Genomic DNA, 13,668 nt, shown 5'->3' on the forward strand with positions numbered 1-13,668 from the left:
AATGCAGAAACAGTGGCGACGAGGAGGTGGGAAAAATCAGTGGCGTATGTGACTGGGGCTCAGTCAGGGCCTCAGCCCAGGCTGCTTCTCCCAGGGAGCAAGGCCACCTCAGCCTGAGATTACTTCAGAGCCTGGTCCCCCTCGAGTGGGTCCTTCCAGCGCCCAGAAACTCAGTGTGTTTTACCAGCATTGTCCAACCCAGTGCTCAGCGACCCTTAGCACCTCATGGCACACGTCCACGCTCGTTATAATTTTACAGCACACCCTATAGATATAAAACCCCATCCCCTCCCCACAAGCCAGGCAGCCCCAGGCTCCCCCCATTACCCTAACTCAATGCCTTCCCCCTTCTCCAGAGCCAGGCACTCCCAGCTGCCCCCCGGCTCTAACTCAATGCCAGCCACTCACCACAGCTCCTACTGCCCCAGAGCCACCACTGCCGCTCCACCCTTCTCCCACCAAGTGGTGGGGTGCGAGCACAGAGAGGCATATGGCACTCCTGGTGCGGGGCTCCAAGGCACACTGGGCACTGTTTCACGGCACACCAGTGTGCCACGGCACACTAGGTGCGGGGCACTGAGCAAACCAATTCTTGCTTGGGACAAGGGAGGTAATTTCCTTCACCCAGTCTGAACCTTCACTGACCCTGCCTTCGGGCTGCCACCCTCAGGAGCTTATGTGCCCTTCCAGGATGGAGAGTTGCATGGGGTGACTGACTAGGCTGTGGGTGCCTGAGCTTGCAGGGACTCACTAGAATGGGTTCCTTCTTTACCCTGCCCCAGCTTTGGGTGCTGCCCAGTGTTCCCTCTAAGTTTTTCCATCCATGTGCTGAATAAATTTTGTTATGGGCACCGAGGCACGTGGGATGTGCACCACCAGTAGAAATACACACTGCTGGCTGTGGGTGCTCTGCTGATCAGCTGGGCAGCACCTGAATCACTCCTGGGTGGCCACCCAAATGCTCAGCTTATAGGAAACACGAGCTGTCTCATTCCAGGAAGCTGGCTAGCTTCCTAGGTAGAGGGTGCTGTTTCCTGAAGCCAGGTTGAGGGGTCTTTCAGCAGCGTGCAGGGAACTTGTGGCATTTCTTGCCTGGGAAATGAGTAAGAGCGACTGAAAAGGAGACAGGAGGACAACATGGGCCAGTAGCTGCGCAGAAATCAAGAGGCAGGTGCAAAAAAGGTAGCAGAGCTTCCAGCCCTCATGGTTCACAGTGTCTGGCGAGGTCACGCGGGTTCCCCCTCTCCCTTCTCTCTGCTGCACCCCGTGACTTTGTAAGAGGGTTGCTTGCTTTCAAAGCATTGGCTGTCGGTCACCGCTGGAGGCAGGGTACTGAGCTCGACTCCAGTGCTGCTCTGGTCTGCAGCGTAGTAAGAAATGGTCTGTTGGAGCTGGAGTTCCCTGAATGCTGAGCACTCGAGCAGCCACCCAGGAGAGATTCAGATGCCGCTCGGCTGATTAGCAAAGCGCCCACAGCCAGCAGCCTGTGTTTCTATGGGTGGTGCACATCCACACAGGCCTTGGTGCATGTAACAAAATTTATTATTCCCGTGGGTGGGAGAAATTAGAAGGCACATTGATCAGGATGGGATGAAGTGGGGATTGTGGGGATTTTATTCCCCTTGTTGTGTTGCATGTGTTTCTTACTGTCCTGTAGTAACGCCAGGTGTGTGCCTCAGTTTCCCTAGGCACGGCATCAGTGCAGAGTTGGTGGTGGGCGTTTCAGTGGGATGACTTTGCACATGTACTCAATGATCCCTTGTGCCCTTTGAAACCTAGGAAACCAGATGACACCTTCACCCCTCCTGCCCCTGGGAAACAGGATAAAGGAGGGAGCAGGGGCCTGGCTGGTTTGAATTGGAACTGGGCTGTGCAGTGGGGAAGTCTGGTCTGGCTGCAGAGGGAGGAAGCGGGGCCAGGGCCTGGCTCAGGGACCCTTCTGGGCCCCTCTCCCCAAGATGGACGGTACGGACGGTTTCTGGTTCCTGTGCTGATGGGTCTGTTCTCCACTGTGTCCCTGTCCCCTGATAAACCTTCTGCTCTCCCTGCTAAGTGAGAGCCACGTCTGCCTGTGGATGGGGAGCAGGGCCTGGGGACGCCCACACTCCATGACACAGGACCATGGGCCCACACGGGTATGGCAGGAAACAGGACGTGGTAATAGGACCACATGGCAAATAATTCCTGAATAGCAAAGACCCTGGTTCCTCTTCCCCACAGCTCTGCTGCAAACCTGTTCCCCATCGGACAGATTTTTCTCTGCCAACCTGTGCGGCTGCAGAGACAAAACACGATATATACAGCCCATTAGTTATTCATCTCATTACTATTCATAGCGTGCTTGTATTCGATAGCAAAGGCCACCTGAATGATGTCGCCAGAAAACTTCATCTGGGGAAGAAGAAATCCTCTCTGCAAGGGAACCTAAGACTCGTGGCGAGGCTGTAAATACAGTGCCCAATCAAACACCTAGGAGAAAGCTGGTTGCATGCCAAGATGCTTAGTTGGCACTCACGAATCAGCCCCCACATCTTGCAGGGTAGGGGCTGTCTGTCAATCGGTGATTAACTAGACTGTTTATGGACGTTGGGTTCCCTGGGGGGAAGCCGCTCTTTGGTGATATGTACGTGACCAGGGTGCCTAACTGGGAGGAGGCATTACACAAATCCATCAGTGCAGCCCCCACTCATTCTTGGTAAGAAAGTAGACCGGGGCAATGGAGCAGCGTCAGAGTTGTTCTCCAATAACAAAGCCATGCAGGGACTATGGCCAGGTCTACACCAGATGTTGAAGTTGATTGTAGATGTGCCCTGCTAGCTACAGCAATTGAGTCGCTAGAGTGGACTTCTCTGCAATCGACTTACCTGGCCGTCCTCACAGAGGGAGGGTTGACAGGAGAAATTCTCCCGCTGATCTCCCGTACTCCTTGTGATAGTTCGATTTTGTGTGTCCCTAACCAGGCGTGTGAAATCGAACCCTGAAAGATCAACCCTGAGCAGGTCAATCTTCCGCATAGTGAAGACAAGCCCTATGTGGCCCAAGGATGGAGTCAGAGAATTCAAACCTGACAAACATGCCCAGCCTGAAGGCACTCCAGGTGCCAGACGAAACCCCAGGCCGTCACTTTGCTTCCCTGGCTTAGGGCAGATGCTTCACCAGCCAAAATATCTTTTGTGTCTGTATGCCCACGCTGGATGCTAACCACCCCAGCCCATCCAGTTCCTGCCCTTAGCACCCAGGGAAATTCCTGCTCTCCCGTAGCCTTGCCATTCTGTTCCCTTTAGAAAAAGGCCAGAGAAGCCCTGATATGCTGATGTGCTAAACAATGGTCCCTGTAAGCTGAGTGCTTGGGTAGCTGCTCAGGAGAGATTCATGCCCCATCCTGCTGAGTAGCAAAGTGCTGTATTTCAACTGGTAGAGCACATCCGCACATGCCCCTAAGTCAGTCCATGCTTGCTAAGGGACGAGGCAGGCTTGGCCAAAGCTGAGTTATTTCAATTCAGCAACAAAAAACCAAACACCTGTCCCCCAACCCACCAGCCACTAAAGCAAAGGGACAAAGAAGGTGCCACAGATCGGAATCCTAATGTGCAGTGGAAATCGGAGCAGCAAGGTGGGGCTGATGACAAAGAGGGGCTGGCTGGTTTCTCAGGAAAAGAACTCAGCATCCACAGGGACTGAACCGGACCCCTATTTATCTAATTATACATTCTAAGTAAACAGAACTTGGCTGAAATATCTGCGGGTGATCTCTAATATCGCTAAGCTTTGCATTTGTTCCAAGAGAAATTTAATCTGAAGGCCAAAAACGCAAGAGACAGCAGGGTGCTCAGCCTTTATCTGCTACAATAGATTACCCAGAAGTGCAAACAGTTAGTAAATTGCCCAAAAGCCGGGCCTGAGTTCTGCAGTTGCAGCTGCTTAATTTTGATCCCTCTCTTATTTTTTTCTAACCTTTTTTTTCCCTCTGGTTCTTGTCACTGCGAGGAATTAATGTGAAGCCGTCAGAGCTGTTGAGTTTGCAGCATCTGGAAGTACTTGAGAGTGACTAATATTAATCTGATATTTAGTACCATGTGTGTACCATAAATGCACAGTCTGGTGTGTTTCAAAATGAGGGGGAGGGTAGTTGAGAGTCATGTATATGGAAAACGTCTGTAAATTTTACAAGTTGTCTTTGGCACTGAACCAAGCCATTAATATTAGGCACTTTCCATTCACTCGTCTCAAGTTGGTGGATGGTAGCGAGGCTCATTTTAACGTCTTTTAATACAAAGCTGTCACACAATCTGAAGCCACCTTGCGTGACTTTTTTAAAAAAAATTTGGTTGAGTAAATATTTGCATTAAACATATTGAACAAGTTCCTTTTCCAAGATGATCAATCTGTGTTGAAACTGACAGCTAGAAACCAATGCAAAAATGACACTGGCATTTGACACCCCAAACAAAACTCTGAGGGCAACCCACAAGGGGTTCCCGCAGCCACCAAAAGACATTAGGGGCATACAGGGTGAATACTCCTGTAAGACTCTCCACCAGCTTGGGAACAAAACAGTCAACCACTCCCTCCTACAGTAGAGGCTCTCCTACTGCTCACATAACCACAAGAACTAATGAAAACAAATAAAAATGGCCTGGACTGGTTGTTCCTTGAATATTTTTTCCATCCAAGGATGGAATAAATTTTGTTATGTGCACCAAGGCATGTGCTGATGTGCACCACCCATAGAAACACCTTCTGCCAGCTTTGGGCGCTCTGTTAATCAGCTGGGAAGCACCTGAATCTTTCCTGGGTGGCTGCCCAAGTGCTCAACTTATAGTGATCGTTGCTGGTACTACCAGCTCCTGTACGTCACAGGTAGGGAACCTTCTCTGAGTTGGGGACCACTGACCCACAGAAAAATCAGCTGGGGGGGCATCAAGAAATGAAAGTAAAAAAAAATCCTCACTGATGTGGCCCCCAACTGCCCCCATAGGGGTGCGGGGAGGGAGCACTGTGGTTCAGGTTAACTCTTCTGAGGGCCTGGGGCTAGTAGATTTTTGCCCCCCCCAGGCTCTGGGGTGGGGCCAAAATGAGGGGTTCAGAGTGGGAGGGGGCTGCTGAGAGGTGAGCTGGGGGTGAGTGTGCAGGGTTGGGAGGGAATGGGGTGCAGAAGCAGGCAGGGGGTGAGATTTGGATGGGGGGGGATGTATAAGGATGGTGGGGGGGCACTTATTTGGGGCAGCTCCCCAGGGGCACACATGCTTCTGTGCCCCCCGACCCCAGCACAGGATGGCTGTTCTGGGACAGAAGAGTGACGCTGTGGCTTGGACAAAACGTGGCCATACACGCAGTTTTACTGATTTTACTGAGTCGGGGTGGCCGGGGTGATGGGACAACGCTGCCGCCACGAGATTGCCACTGGTGTTGCACGTTGGTCACCAGGACAAGGCGAGCACCCAGCCCTCAGTCACTCTGGGCCAGCTTTTCAAAGGTGCCTAATGGCATGTTCAAAAGCAGCTTGGGCTCCTAAGTCCCTTTGGCTGGCTGCTTTATGGGCCTAAATCCCATTGGGGTCTGTCCCTCCAGTTCTGCCCAACTTCCCAGAATGCTGAAGAGAGCCTGAAAAACCATCCGTTCTCAGCATGGCTTCCTCCCCTTCTTTGTTTCACCCTCCTTTTGTAGTGACAGGATATTAATGATGCTCAAGGATTCCATTCTCTTCCCAAGAGCTCACAGATCAATAGACGCCCCCCTCCCCCCAAACCTGCCTGCATCCTAATGGGACCTGTGTTGTTTTAATTCTCCCCTGGAACCTATAATGAGTGAATAAAAAGCTTAACACTGAGGCATTTCCTGCTCAAAGGGTAGGGCAGAGTTGGCCAGCCAGTTAAGAGACTAAGAGCTAAAACAGCCATGGACTGAATGCAAGGAGCCACATAGTATCTTTCTAATAGATAGATAAAAATAAATATATAATACGGGGCTCAATGCCCTCCCGCTTCCCAAGAGGTAGGCACCCCCCAACACCTCTGCTCTAACCCAATGCAACCACCCATCCCCCAGAGCCGGGGACCCCCAGCTCCCCACTCTAGCCCAATCCTCCTCCCCTCCCCCAGAGCCAGGCACCCCCAGACCCCCGGCTTTAACCCAGTTCCCCACCCTCCTCTCCAAGAGCCAGGCATCTTCCCCCATGCGCTAACCCAATGCCGGCAATTCACCGGAGCTGCCACCACACGCTTCTCCCTCCAAGCACGGGGCACGTGCACAGAGTGGCAGTGAGCACTCCAGGTGCATGGCTCTTAGCAGGAGCCACATTTCATTGCTCAAAGAGCCACTTGTGGCTCGAGAGCCATGGGTTGGGCACCCTGGTGTAGGGGACGAGAAAAAAAGATCTACCCGCTCCCTCTCATAAGAGTGTCTGACTGCCTCCTAAGTAGTTGTGGATTTATCTCACTAGCTATTAAATCCCTCATTTCTCAACTGAGCAACGAGGATACCTAGAGGTGAACTGACTTGCCCAAGGTCACATAGAAAGTCTGTGGCAGAGTCAGACCAACGCTTCCTGACTCTCAGGTTATGTCTACACCACATTAGGCATTTTTGTGTCTGGGGTAGGCAAATCTGGGCTAGCACAAATTGAGCAAGAGCATCTGAAAAGAGGAAAGTGAAGATATAGAGGCAAAGACCTCGCAATGGATTATGTCCAAGGGTTCAGGCAGTGTTGTACAGTGCAGGGCACTGCATCTGCTTTGCTACCCCTAGCTGCGCTAGCTCGTATGAGCATCCCTGTCCCAGCTGGAATCACACCTCTAACTGCAATGTGGTTCAGTGACTGAGCTACACAAATGTCCTTCCACTCTAGGAAAGAATACAGCTCCTCATTGCTCTTTTCCCCTCCACCTGGTGATGGTTAAGCACTGGACTAAAATGCGTAGGGAGGCTGTGGAATCTCCATCGCGGGAGATATTTAAGAGCAGGTTAGATAGACACCTATCAAGAACGGTCTAGGTTGAGGCCAGCAACTCCTAGCACAGGTACCAAGAGTGGCACATGAACTGATTTTCATTGGCACGTGAGGAGGGAGCTCAGCTCTGCCCCTCCTCCCCCATGCAGCCAGGAGCTTGCTCAAAGCCACGACGACTGTCGATTAACAAAAGACCAGCTAATGTAACCAGCCACCACCTAAACAGCAAAGCTCTGCCTCTTCATTTATTTATTAATGAGGCTGTTGTAAGTAGGACTATTAGGTTACGTCTACATGGTGGCTGCTCTTTCGGGCATGCTGTCCCGGTACACCTCGTCTTGTGTGTAGTAACAGAACATTCGGAATAGCCCCATATTCCAAAATGTGGTGCTGTTTGGATGGCATCGTGTTCGGAAAAAGGCGTTTCGAAATAATTTACACAATTTGTACAGCGTAAATTGTTTCAAAACAATTCTCGCGGTGTTGATGCAGCCTTAGCGACTTTAAAAAGTATCCCCGGTACTTGGACCATAGATGGATGTCAAAAGGCCAAATTCCGGCACTCCACCCAAGAAGAGTTTCTGACCCCTGATCTCGATGGTGCTTGGTCCTGCCATGAATGTAGAGGACTGGACCTGATGACCTCTCAAGGTCCCTTCCAGTTCTAGTGTTCTATGATGAAATGAGACAGAGGCACAACAGTGGACAAGGATCTGTCCATAGTTCACTTCTCCTCTCCTGGCCTGTTATAAAAGAGATGAGCACCTGCAGCTTCCATGGATTTCTATGGGACTTCCGGGCATTCAGTATCTTTGTCAAACAGGCCACTGATATCAACTCCAATGGCTTTGTCTTCTAGCATGATGGATGTTGGTGGGAAACGGCCTCAGGAACAGCTTATCTGTCCGAACCGGCATCCCAGAGGCCAGTCTGCCTGTGGCCAAAAGTCACGACGGCTACAAATAACTCCAGCCTTTTCCCTGTTCAGGGAATGCAAATCACTCAGGCAACCTCTGCGCTAGGTTCAGTTTCACACACCTAGTGTGGACACAGGAATTCCACCTCTCAGGGGTCACCCTTGACCCCTATTCTCCTCGCGAGCTGTGAGGAGTAAGGGAGATCAATGAGAGAAACTCTCCCATTGACCTTCCCCAGTACAGACAGCCAAGTTAGCTGAGCGCAGATATGTTGGTTTTAGCTACACAATTTCTGTAGCTGCAATTACTTATCTTCGGTTGACTTCCTTTGCCTAGCGTAGACATATCCTCGGCGAGTAGAGGCGCCCCAGCTGCCTGAGTCCCTGGCTAGAAATGCGCATGGAATGGAAAACTGTAGGACTGGTAACAGAGAGGGAGCCAGGCTAGTCCATATACTATCAAAACAAAAGGCAGCCAAGTAGCACTTTAAAGACTAGCAAAATAATTTATTAGGTGAGCTTTCGTGGGACAGACCCGCTTCTTCAGACCAGGGAGCACAAACAATTGTCTAGTCCTGTCCCCTGGACTCCAGGCAGAGCTAAGCAATAGCTAGACCACTCCTGACCGGTGTTTGTCTAACCAGCCCTTAAAAACCTCCAACAGCACAGATTCCACAACCTCTTCGGCAGTTTTCTTTGCAATCCTTTTCTATCCCATTCCCTTTGCTTCAGGCAACAGCTGCTGCAGGGAGGGCTAGCTCAGTGGATTGAGCATTAGCCTGCTAAGCCTGGGGTTGTAAACTCAATCCTTGAGGAGGCCCATTTAGGGACTGGGGCAAATAGAGAGCTGGGATGGTGATTGGCCCTGCCAAGAGGGCAGGGGAGTGGACTAGGTGACTTCATGAGGTCCCTTCCAGTTCTAGGAGATGTATGTCTCCAATTATTTATTTGGTGGCAGGGCCAATCACCATCCCTAATGTCTATTTGCCCTAATCCCTAGCTGGCCTCCTCAAGGATTGAGCTCACAACCCCAGGCTTAGCCAGCTAATGCTCAAGCCACAGAGCTATCCCTCCCTGCAGCAGCTAGTACCTGACATACAAGTGCCGTGAAGCAATGGGGCAAAGTAGATGAAGAAATCTTGCCATGACACCCATTACTTCTCTGTTCCCAGAACAATAAGGAACCGACAGAGAGGACATGGGGCTGCAGGCTGGGTTGCACCTTCACTGGTGACTTTTTTCAAATTCTCCAATGGCTGAAGCACCACTGGTAGCAGGTAACCAACAAGAGCTAGTCTAGATTAATCGGCTACTGATGCTCTAACTGCCACATCAGGATTGACTTGGGAGGAAGGAAGTGGTCAACTCCTAAGATCTAACCACAAAACAAGATGCACCTAGCTGAGATGCCAAAAAATAGAATTAACACCCATTGAGATGACTGGAGCAGTCCAGAGCTCTCAGAGCTATTGTTTTAGGCTCTCTGAAGAGCCTGGTAGCTTTCAGTGCTTCAGTGACATGCGTCTTATGTTGCCAAGGTTTTCTGGGTAACCATAACAACTAGAAATCCTGTTTTATTTTTAAATGGAAGCTGAGCGCCTAGAGAACTAGAACGGAGCTTGCGAGAGGTGCCAGGTACACTAACACACTGTGTATTGGCCCAGTTTGAACCCTGCCATGGGCCTGCCCATCATGCAGCGAGCAGATCTAGACAGTGGAGCTGCCAGATGCTCCTGAATGTTCTTATTTATTTATTAACTGAATTTCAATGGAAGTTTGGTGCCTAAATTCCGCAGGCTCCATCGACAACCTCAACATCCATGCATAAAAGTGGAATACTTCCCACTCTAAGGAGCTGACAATTTAATTTGGACGGAGACAATACAAAGCCGTGAAGGAAAGTGGTTGGACACCGACTGACACATGAGTTATGTTGCATGTATCACAGAGTTAAGGGTTTTACCACTCTGGGAGAAGCACATGGACACGCTGCCAAAGGGGGGAGATGGGAAATCCAATTGCTTAGAAGAAAGACCTTAAAAAAGAAATTCAGATCCCAAGAAGAGCCTTCACACAGCCTGCCTCAGCAGAGCAAACACATGGGACCCCTCATATCTCACCCTGACTGAACACAGCCAGGCATTTACAGAAGTCACTTTGCTCCAGTGGCTGTTCTTGACTGAAATCTGAACCCCAGGAGGATGGAGGGACAGGAAGCTTTTGCCAGGCTCCTGCTTTGCCTTGGGCTCTGATTTTCTTCCAGCCTGGAGAAGAGGAAGCTCATTCAACCAGGCAAGGCAGACAATCACACAACCACCTTTCTGAGGATGCACAGCCCCTTCGTTAATATCATCCAACTGGAAGGGACCTTGGGAGGTCATCAGTCCAGTCAGTTCTCTGCCTTCAAGGCAGAACCTCTCGCCATCCCTGGCTGATTTTTTTTTTCTTTTGGCATAGTATAACCCGCCCCCCAGACCCTTGCAAGACCCCCTCCAGGATTGAGCTCACAATCCTTGGTTTATAAAGCCGGGGCTCTAATCGCTTAGCTATTCGCTTCCCCTCTGTTCCACCTTTGCAAAGAAAGAACAAAAGTTAGATCTCAAATTGGTTCTGGATCAGGCCCAAGCAAAGCATCTGCTAGTCTGTATGTATGCCAGAGAAGGAGGTGCAGGGATCTCCACTCAGAGGGGCAAGGTACCACGGAAGTACCCCTACTCTTCATCTGCCACCCCACAACATGCACAGATACCAAGTAGCCCTGTGCATGTCTGCACTGACGTCCACGCCCCCTGGGCCATCACGACACCCGCCCGTGTGTTAACCCTTTCTCCTCTGCTCTTTGAGTGCATGCGGGTGTCACGGTTACCCTGTCCATCTTCTGGCTGGCATGTCATTGACATTTCTACTGCATCTTTTAGAGCCTGGCTCACCAAGCATACTGTTCATTAGAGAGTTGAATCCCTGTGGCGTGAGCATGCAGATGCCATTTCAGCAGCCAACGGGCCATCAATAACAGCCCATACGGAGCAGTGAATAGTTCCATTACTGTCTTTCAAGCTGTGGTGAGGAGGAGGATGGGAAGACAGAGGGGCTATTTACAAGAAGAGTGTGACACAGAGAAGTGCTGGCAAGGGGCTGCTTCTTATCCCACAGCCCTGTCTACCCAAGAGGCAAAGTGGCAATTTGTTATATCTCTGTCACCTGGTTGTGATGGGTTGGATCATAGAAATCCCCTGGGCGTTGTCACCCAGTGTGCTGATCAGGCTAACAACACCAACCTTCCTGCCCTCTCAGGCTCCCCACTGCCCCATCCGGCTGGGCCAGATCCTAGCCAAGGCACAGAATTGGGGTTACCACCCTCTCTGCAGACAAACATATGTACTGAACCAGTTCAGCTCCAGGAGGACTCAGTTGTAAGGGCCTTTGACAACACCCAGAAATCCAACCCCCCAAAGGGACCAAAATCTCAAAATAAACCTGTCTTACTCGGTGCAAAAGTTTTACATAGGGAAAGCCCATAAGGTCAGCCCCCTTTATCAGTGCATAGTGACTTCTCCCTGTAGGCGACAATTATTTACACTGGGCTGGAGAGAAAACCCAGTACATTTTTATGGAGTATAAAAGGTACGAGTTAAGTGGTTGCAAATGAAAACAGACAGATCAAAGTAAGTTACTGAGTTAAAATAAGCAAAACACGCCAGCTAATTCTAATATACTAAGAAACTTGTTACATGCAAATTCTTACCCTTCATAATTGTTCTTATCTCAGGCCAGAGTTGATCTACAGTAAACCATCAATTTAACAGACTAATGGGAGGAAGGGGTGTCCATTAATGCTGAAAGTCTGTTAAATCTGAATGTTTATACTATATGACGATGCACTGACCTTCACAGCCCATCACTCACTCCTGTCCTCTGCCCCACCTCTTTCCTTCCCCGCTCCTAGCCCGTTTTTCCCCTCACACCTCAGTGTGAGGAATTTCGATATCAGGTGGCACAGTCACATATCTTCCTAGGACCAATCACAGTTTGGGCTTCCAAGAGAAACAAAGCCATGTATAGGTTATTAGTTTGAGTACCGGGCCATTACGCTCCTAAAGTATCACTGATGGCCCTCATGAGCACATGTAGAATTAAAACCAGATTCACACTTCATATTCCTAATATCACATAAAAGTGATACAGACACAAAACCAGAATATACAGATTTATCAGATTGTAATTTTAAAAATGTTGAGGCCTCCTATGGCACCTTGTAAACAAACCAATTTATCGGGACATACATTTTCTTAGCTAAAAACCACTTCATCAGATCCATTAATCTCTCAAGGTGGTTTCCACCCATGAAAGCTTCTGCCCCAATAAATCTGTTAGTCTATAAGGTGTCATAGGACTCCTTGTTCCTTTTGTAGACACAGACTAACACAGCTACCTCTCTGAGACTTTAAACAAGAAATGTTACATGACCTGTTTTGCATAAAGCAGCTTCCAGTTATGCATATTCATAAGCCAGTTTTCATAAAGTAGGTGGGGGCTTTATGTATTCTTTGACATCAGCAACAGCAGGTACCTCATCCCTAAATCTTCTGCGTCGCGCTTTATCCTGAGGTTGTAAAAGGCTAATAAAATATCAACAGGTGTGTTAGTGAACAACTCATCCTTTGTTCTTGAGTCCCACAGGTAGTTTTTTTAACAATCTGAAATGCCTTCTAGTGATGTGTTTATAACCGTCTCAAACACACGCCTCTCCACTTGGTAACATGCTTATAACTTATGTTAACGATCCATTAACCCTTTGCAAACAGAACCTCAGTGTGAGGTGTGGTGCAGCCTAGAAAAGTTTCCCGCAGTTTGTAACAGCCATTGGAAGGAGGCAGGTGCAGGTGCAGGGACAGCACAAAACCCCCGGAAGCACCTTGAATTCGTGAATTAGCTCGCAGTGAATCTGGTCTAGGGCAAAACCTCCACGTGACAGCTGAGAAACTGAGAACAAAGCAGCAGCCAGACCCACTCCTGCACCAGGGCAGCAAAGCCAATGTGGAAGCTCCCCCAGCTGGCTTTACACATCATTACATCTCTTAGGCTGAGCACTTGGGTGGCCACCCCGGAGATATTTCGGTGCTGCCCAGCTAATTGTCACAGCCCCCCATAGGCGGCACCATGTGTTTCTATTGGCGGTGCACATCCACATGTCTTCGTGCACATGACAAAATTTATGCTGCCCATGGATGGACAAAATTAGAGGGAACTTTGGACACAGCCCTTGAGATGAATACTTGATGACAACTTTTTGCTACAGGGGAAGCAACAAAGACTGAAACCAGTGGGAGAAATTCATAAACCCAGAACCCCTGGACACCACAAGAATGTGGCTTAGCTTTGCTTGGACTGCTCAGAGGAGTTAGTCACAAAAGGAACATCCAGCCACCTCCCAGCCTATTGCTAGGATGTGAGGCCTAATCCCCGTCCCAGTGATCTGTGCTAGGCTTTTAAATTCTAAGCTATCGCCGGGAATCTTACCTCCTTGCCTCTGGTTAGCTACCCAAGCTTCTGGGATGTCCGTTTCTCCCAGATCTCATTCTCCGAGTCTGAAAATGAATACACCAATAATTCATTATAAAAACAACGACCCATTCTTTTCTCAGAAAAAAATGTCATTTACACCAATAATACACAGTAAACCTGCAAATGTTTTATACCCAAGTTTGGGAGGTGGGGAAGTTCTTTAAAATGAGAACAATTCAAGCTGTTTTCTGTCTGCGCCCCCTTCTTACGCCAGCATTTTTGGAGGATGTTAAGAATG

The 13,668-nt window shown here is 49.5% G+C and overlaps 1 long non-coding RNA gene across 1 annotated transcript in view; it reads right to left on the reverse strand.

Annotated features, from left to right (window-relative positions):
* LOC142002606 (uncharacterized) overlaps window positions 1-13,454 on the reverse strand; it is a 98,375-nt gene extending 84,921 nt beyond the window's left edge. Inside the window, exon 1 of the long non-coding RNA XR_012642692.1 lies at window positions 13,386-13,454. This is a non-coding gene — a long non-coding RNA (uncharacterized LOC142002606). The remainder of the gene's footprint in view (window positions 1-13,385) is intronic.
* Between the last annotated feature and the right edge of the window lie 214 nt (window positions 13,455-13,668).

This window comes from Carettochelys insculpta, chromosome 28 (assembly GCF_033958435.1).
Source record: "Carettochelys insculpta isolate YL-2023 chromosome 28, ASM3395843v1, whole genome shotgun sequence".
Taxonomy (NCBI): domain Eukaryota; kingdom Metazoa; phylum Chordata; order Testudines; family Carettochelyidae; genus Carettochelys; species Carettochelys insculpta.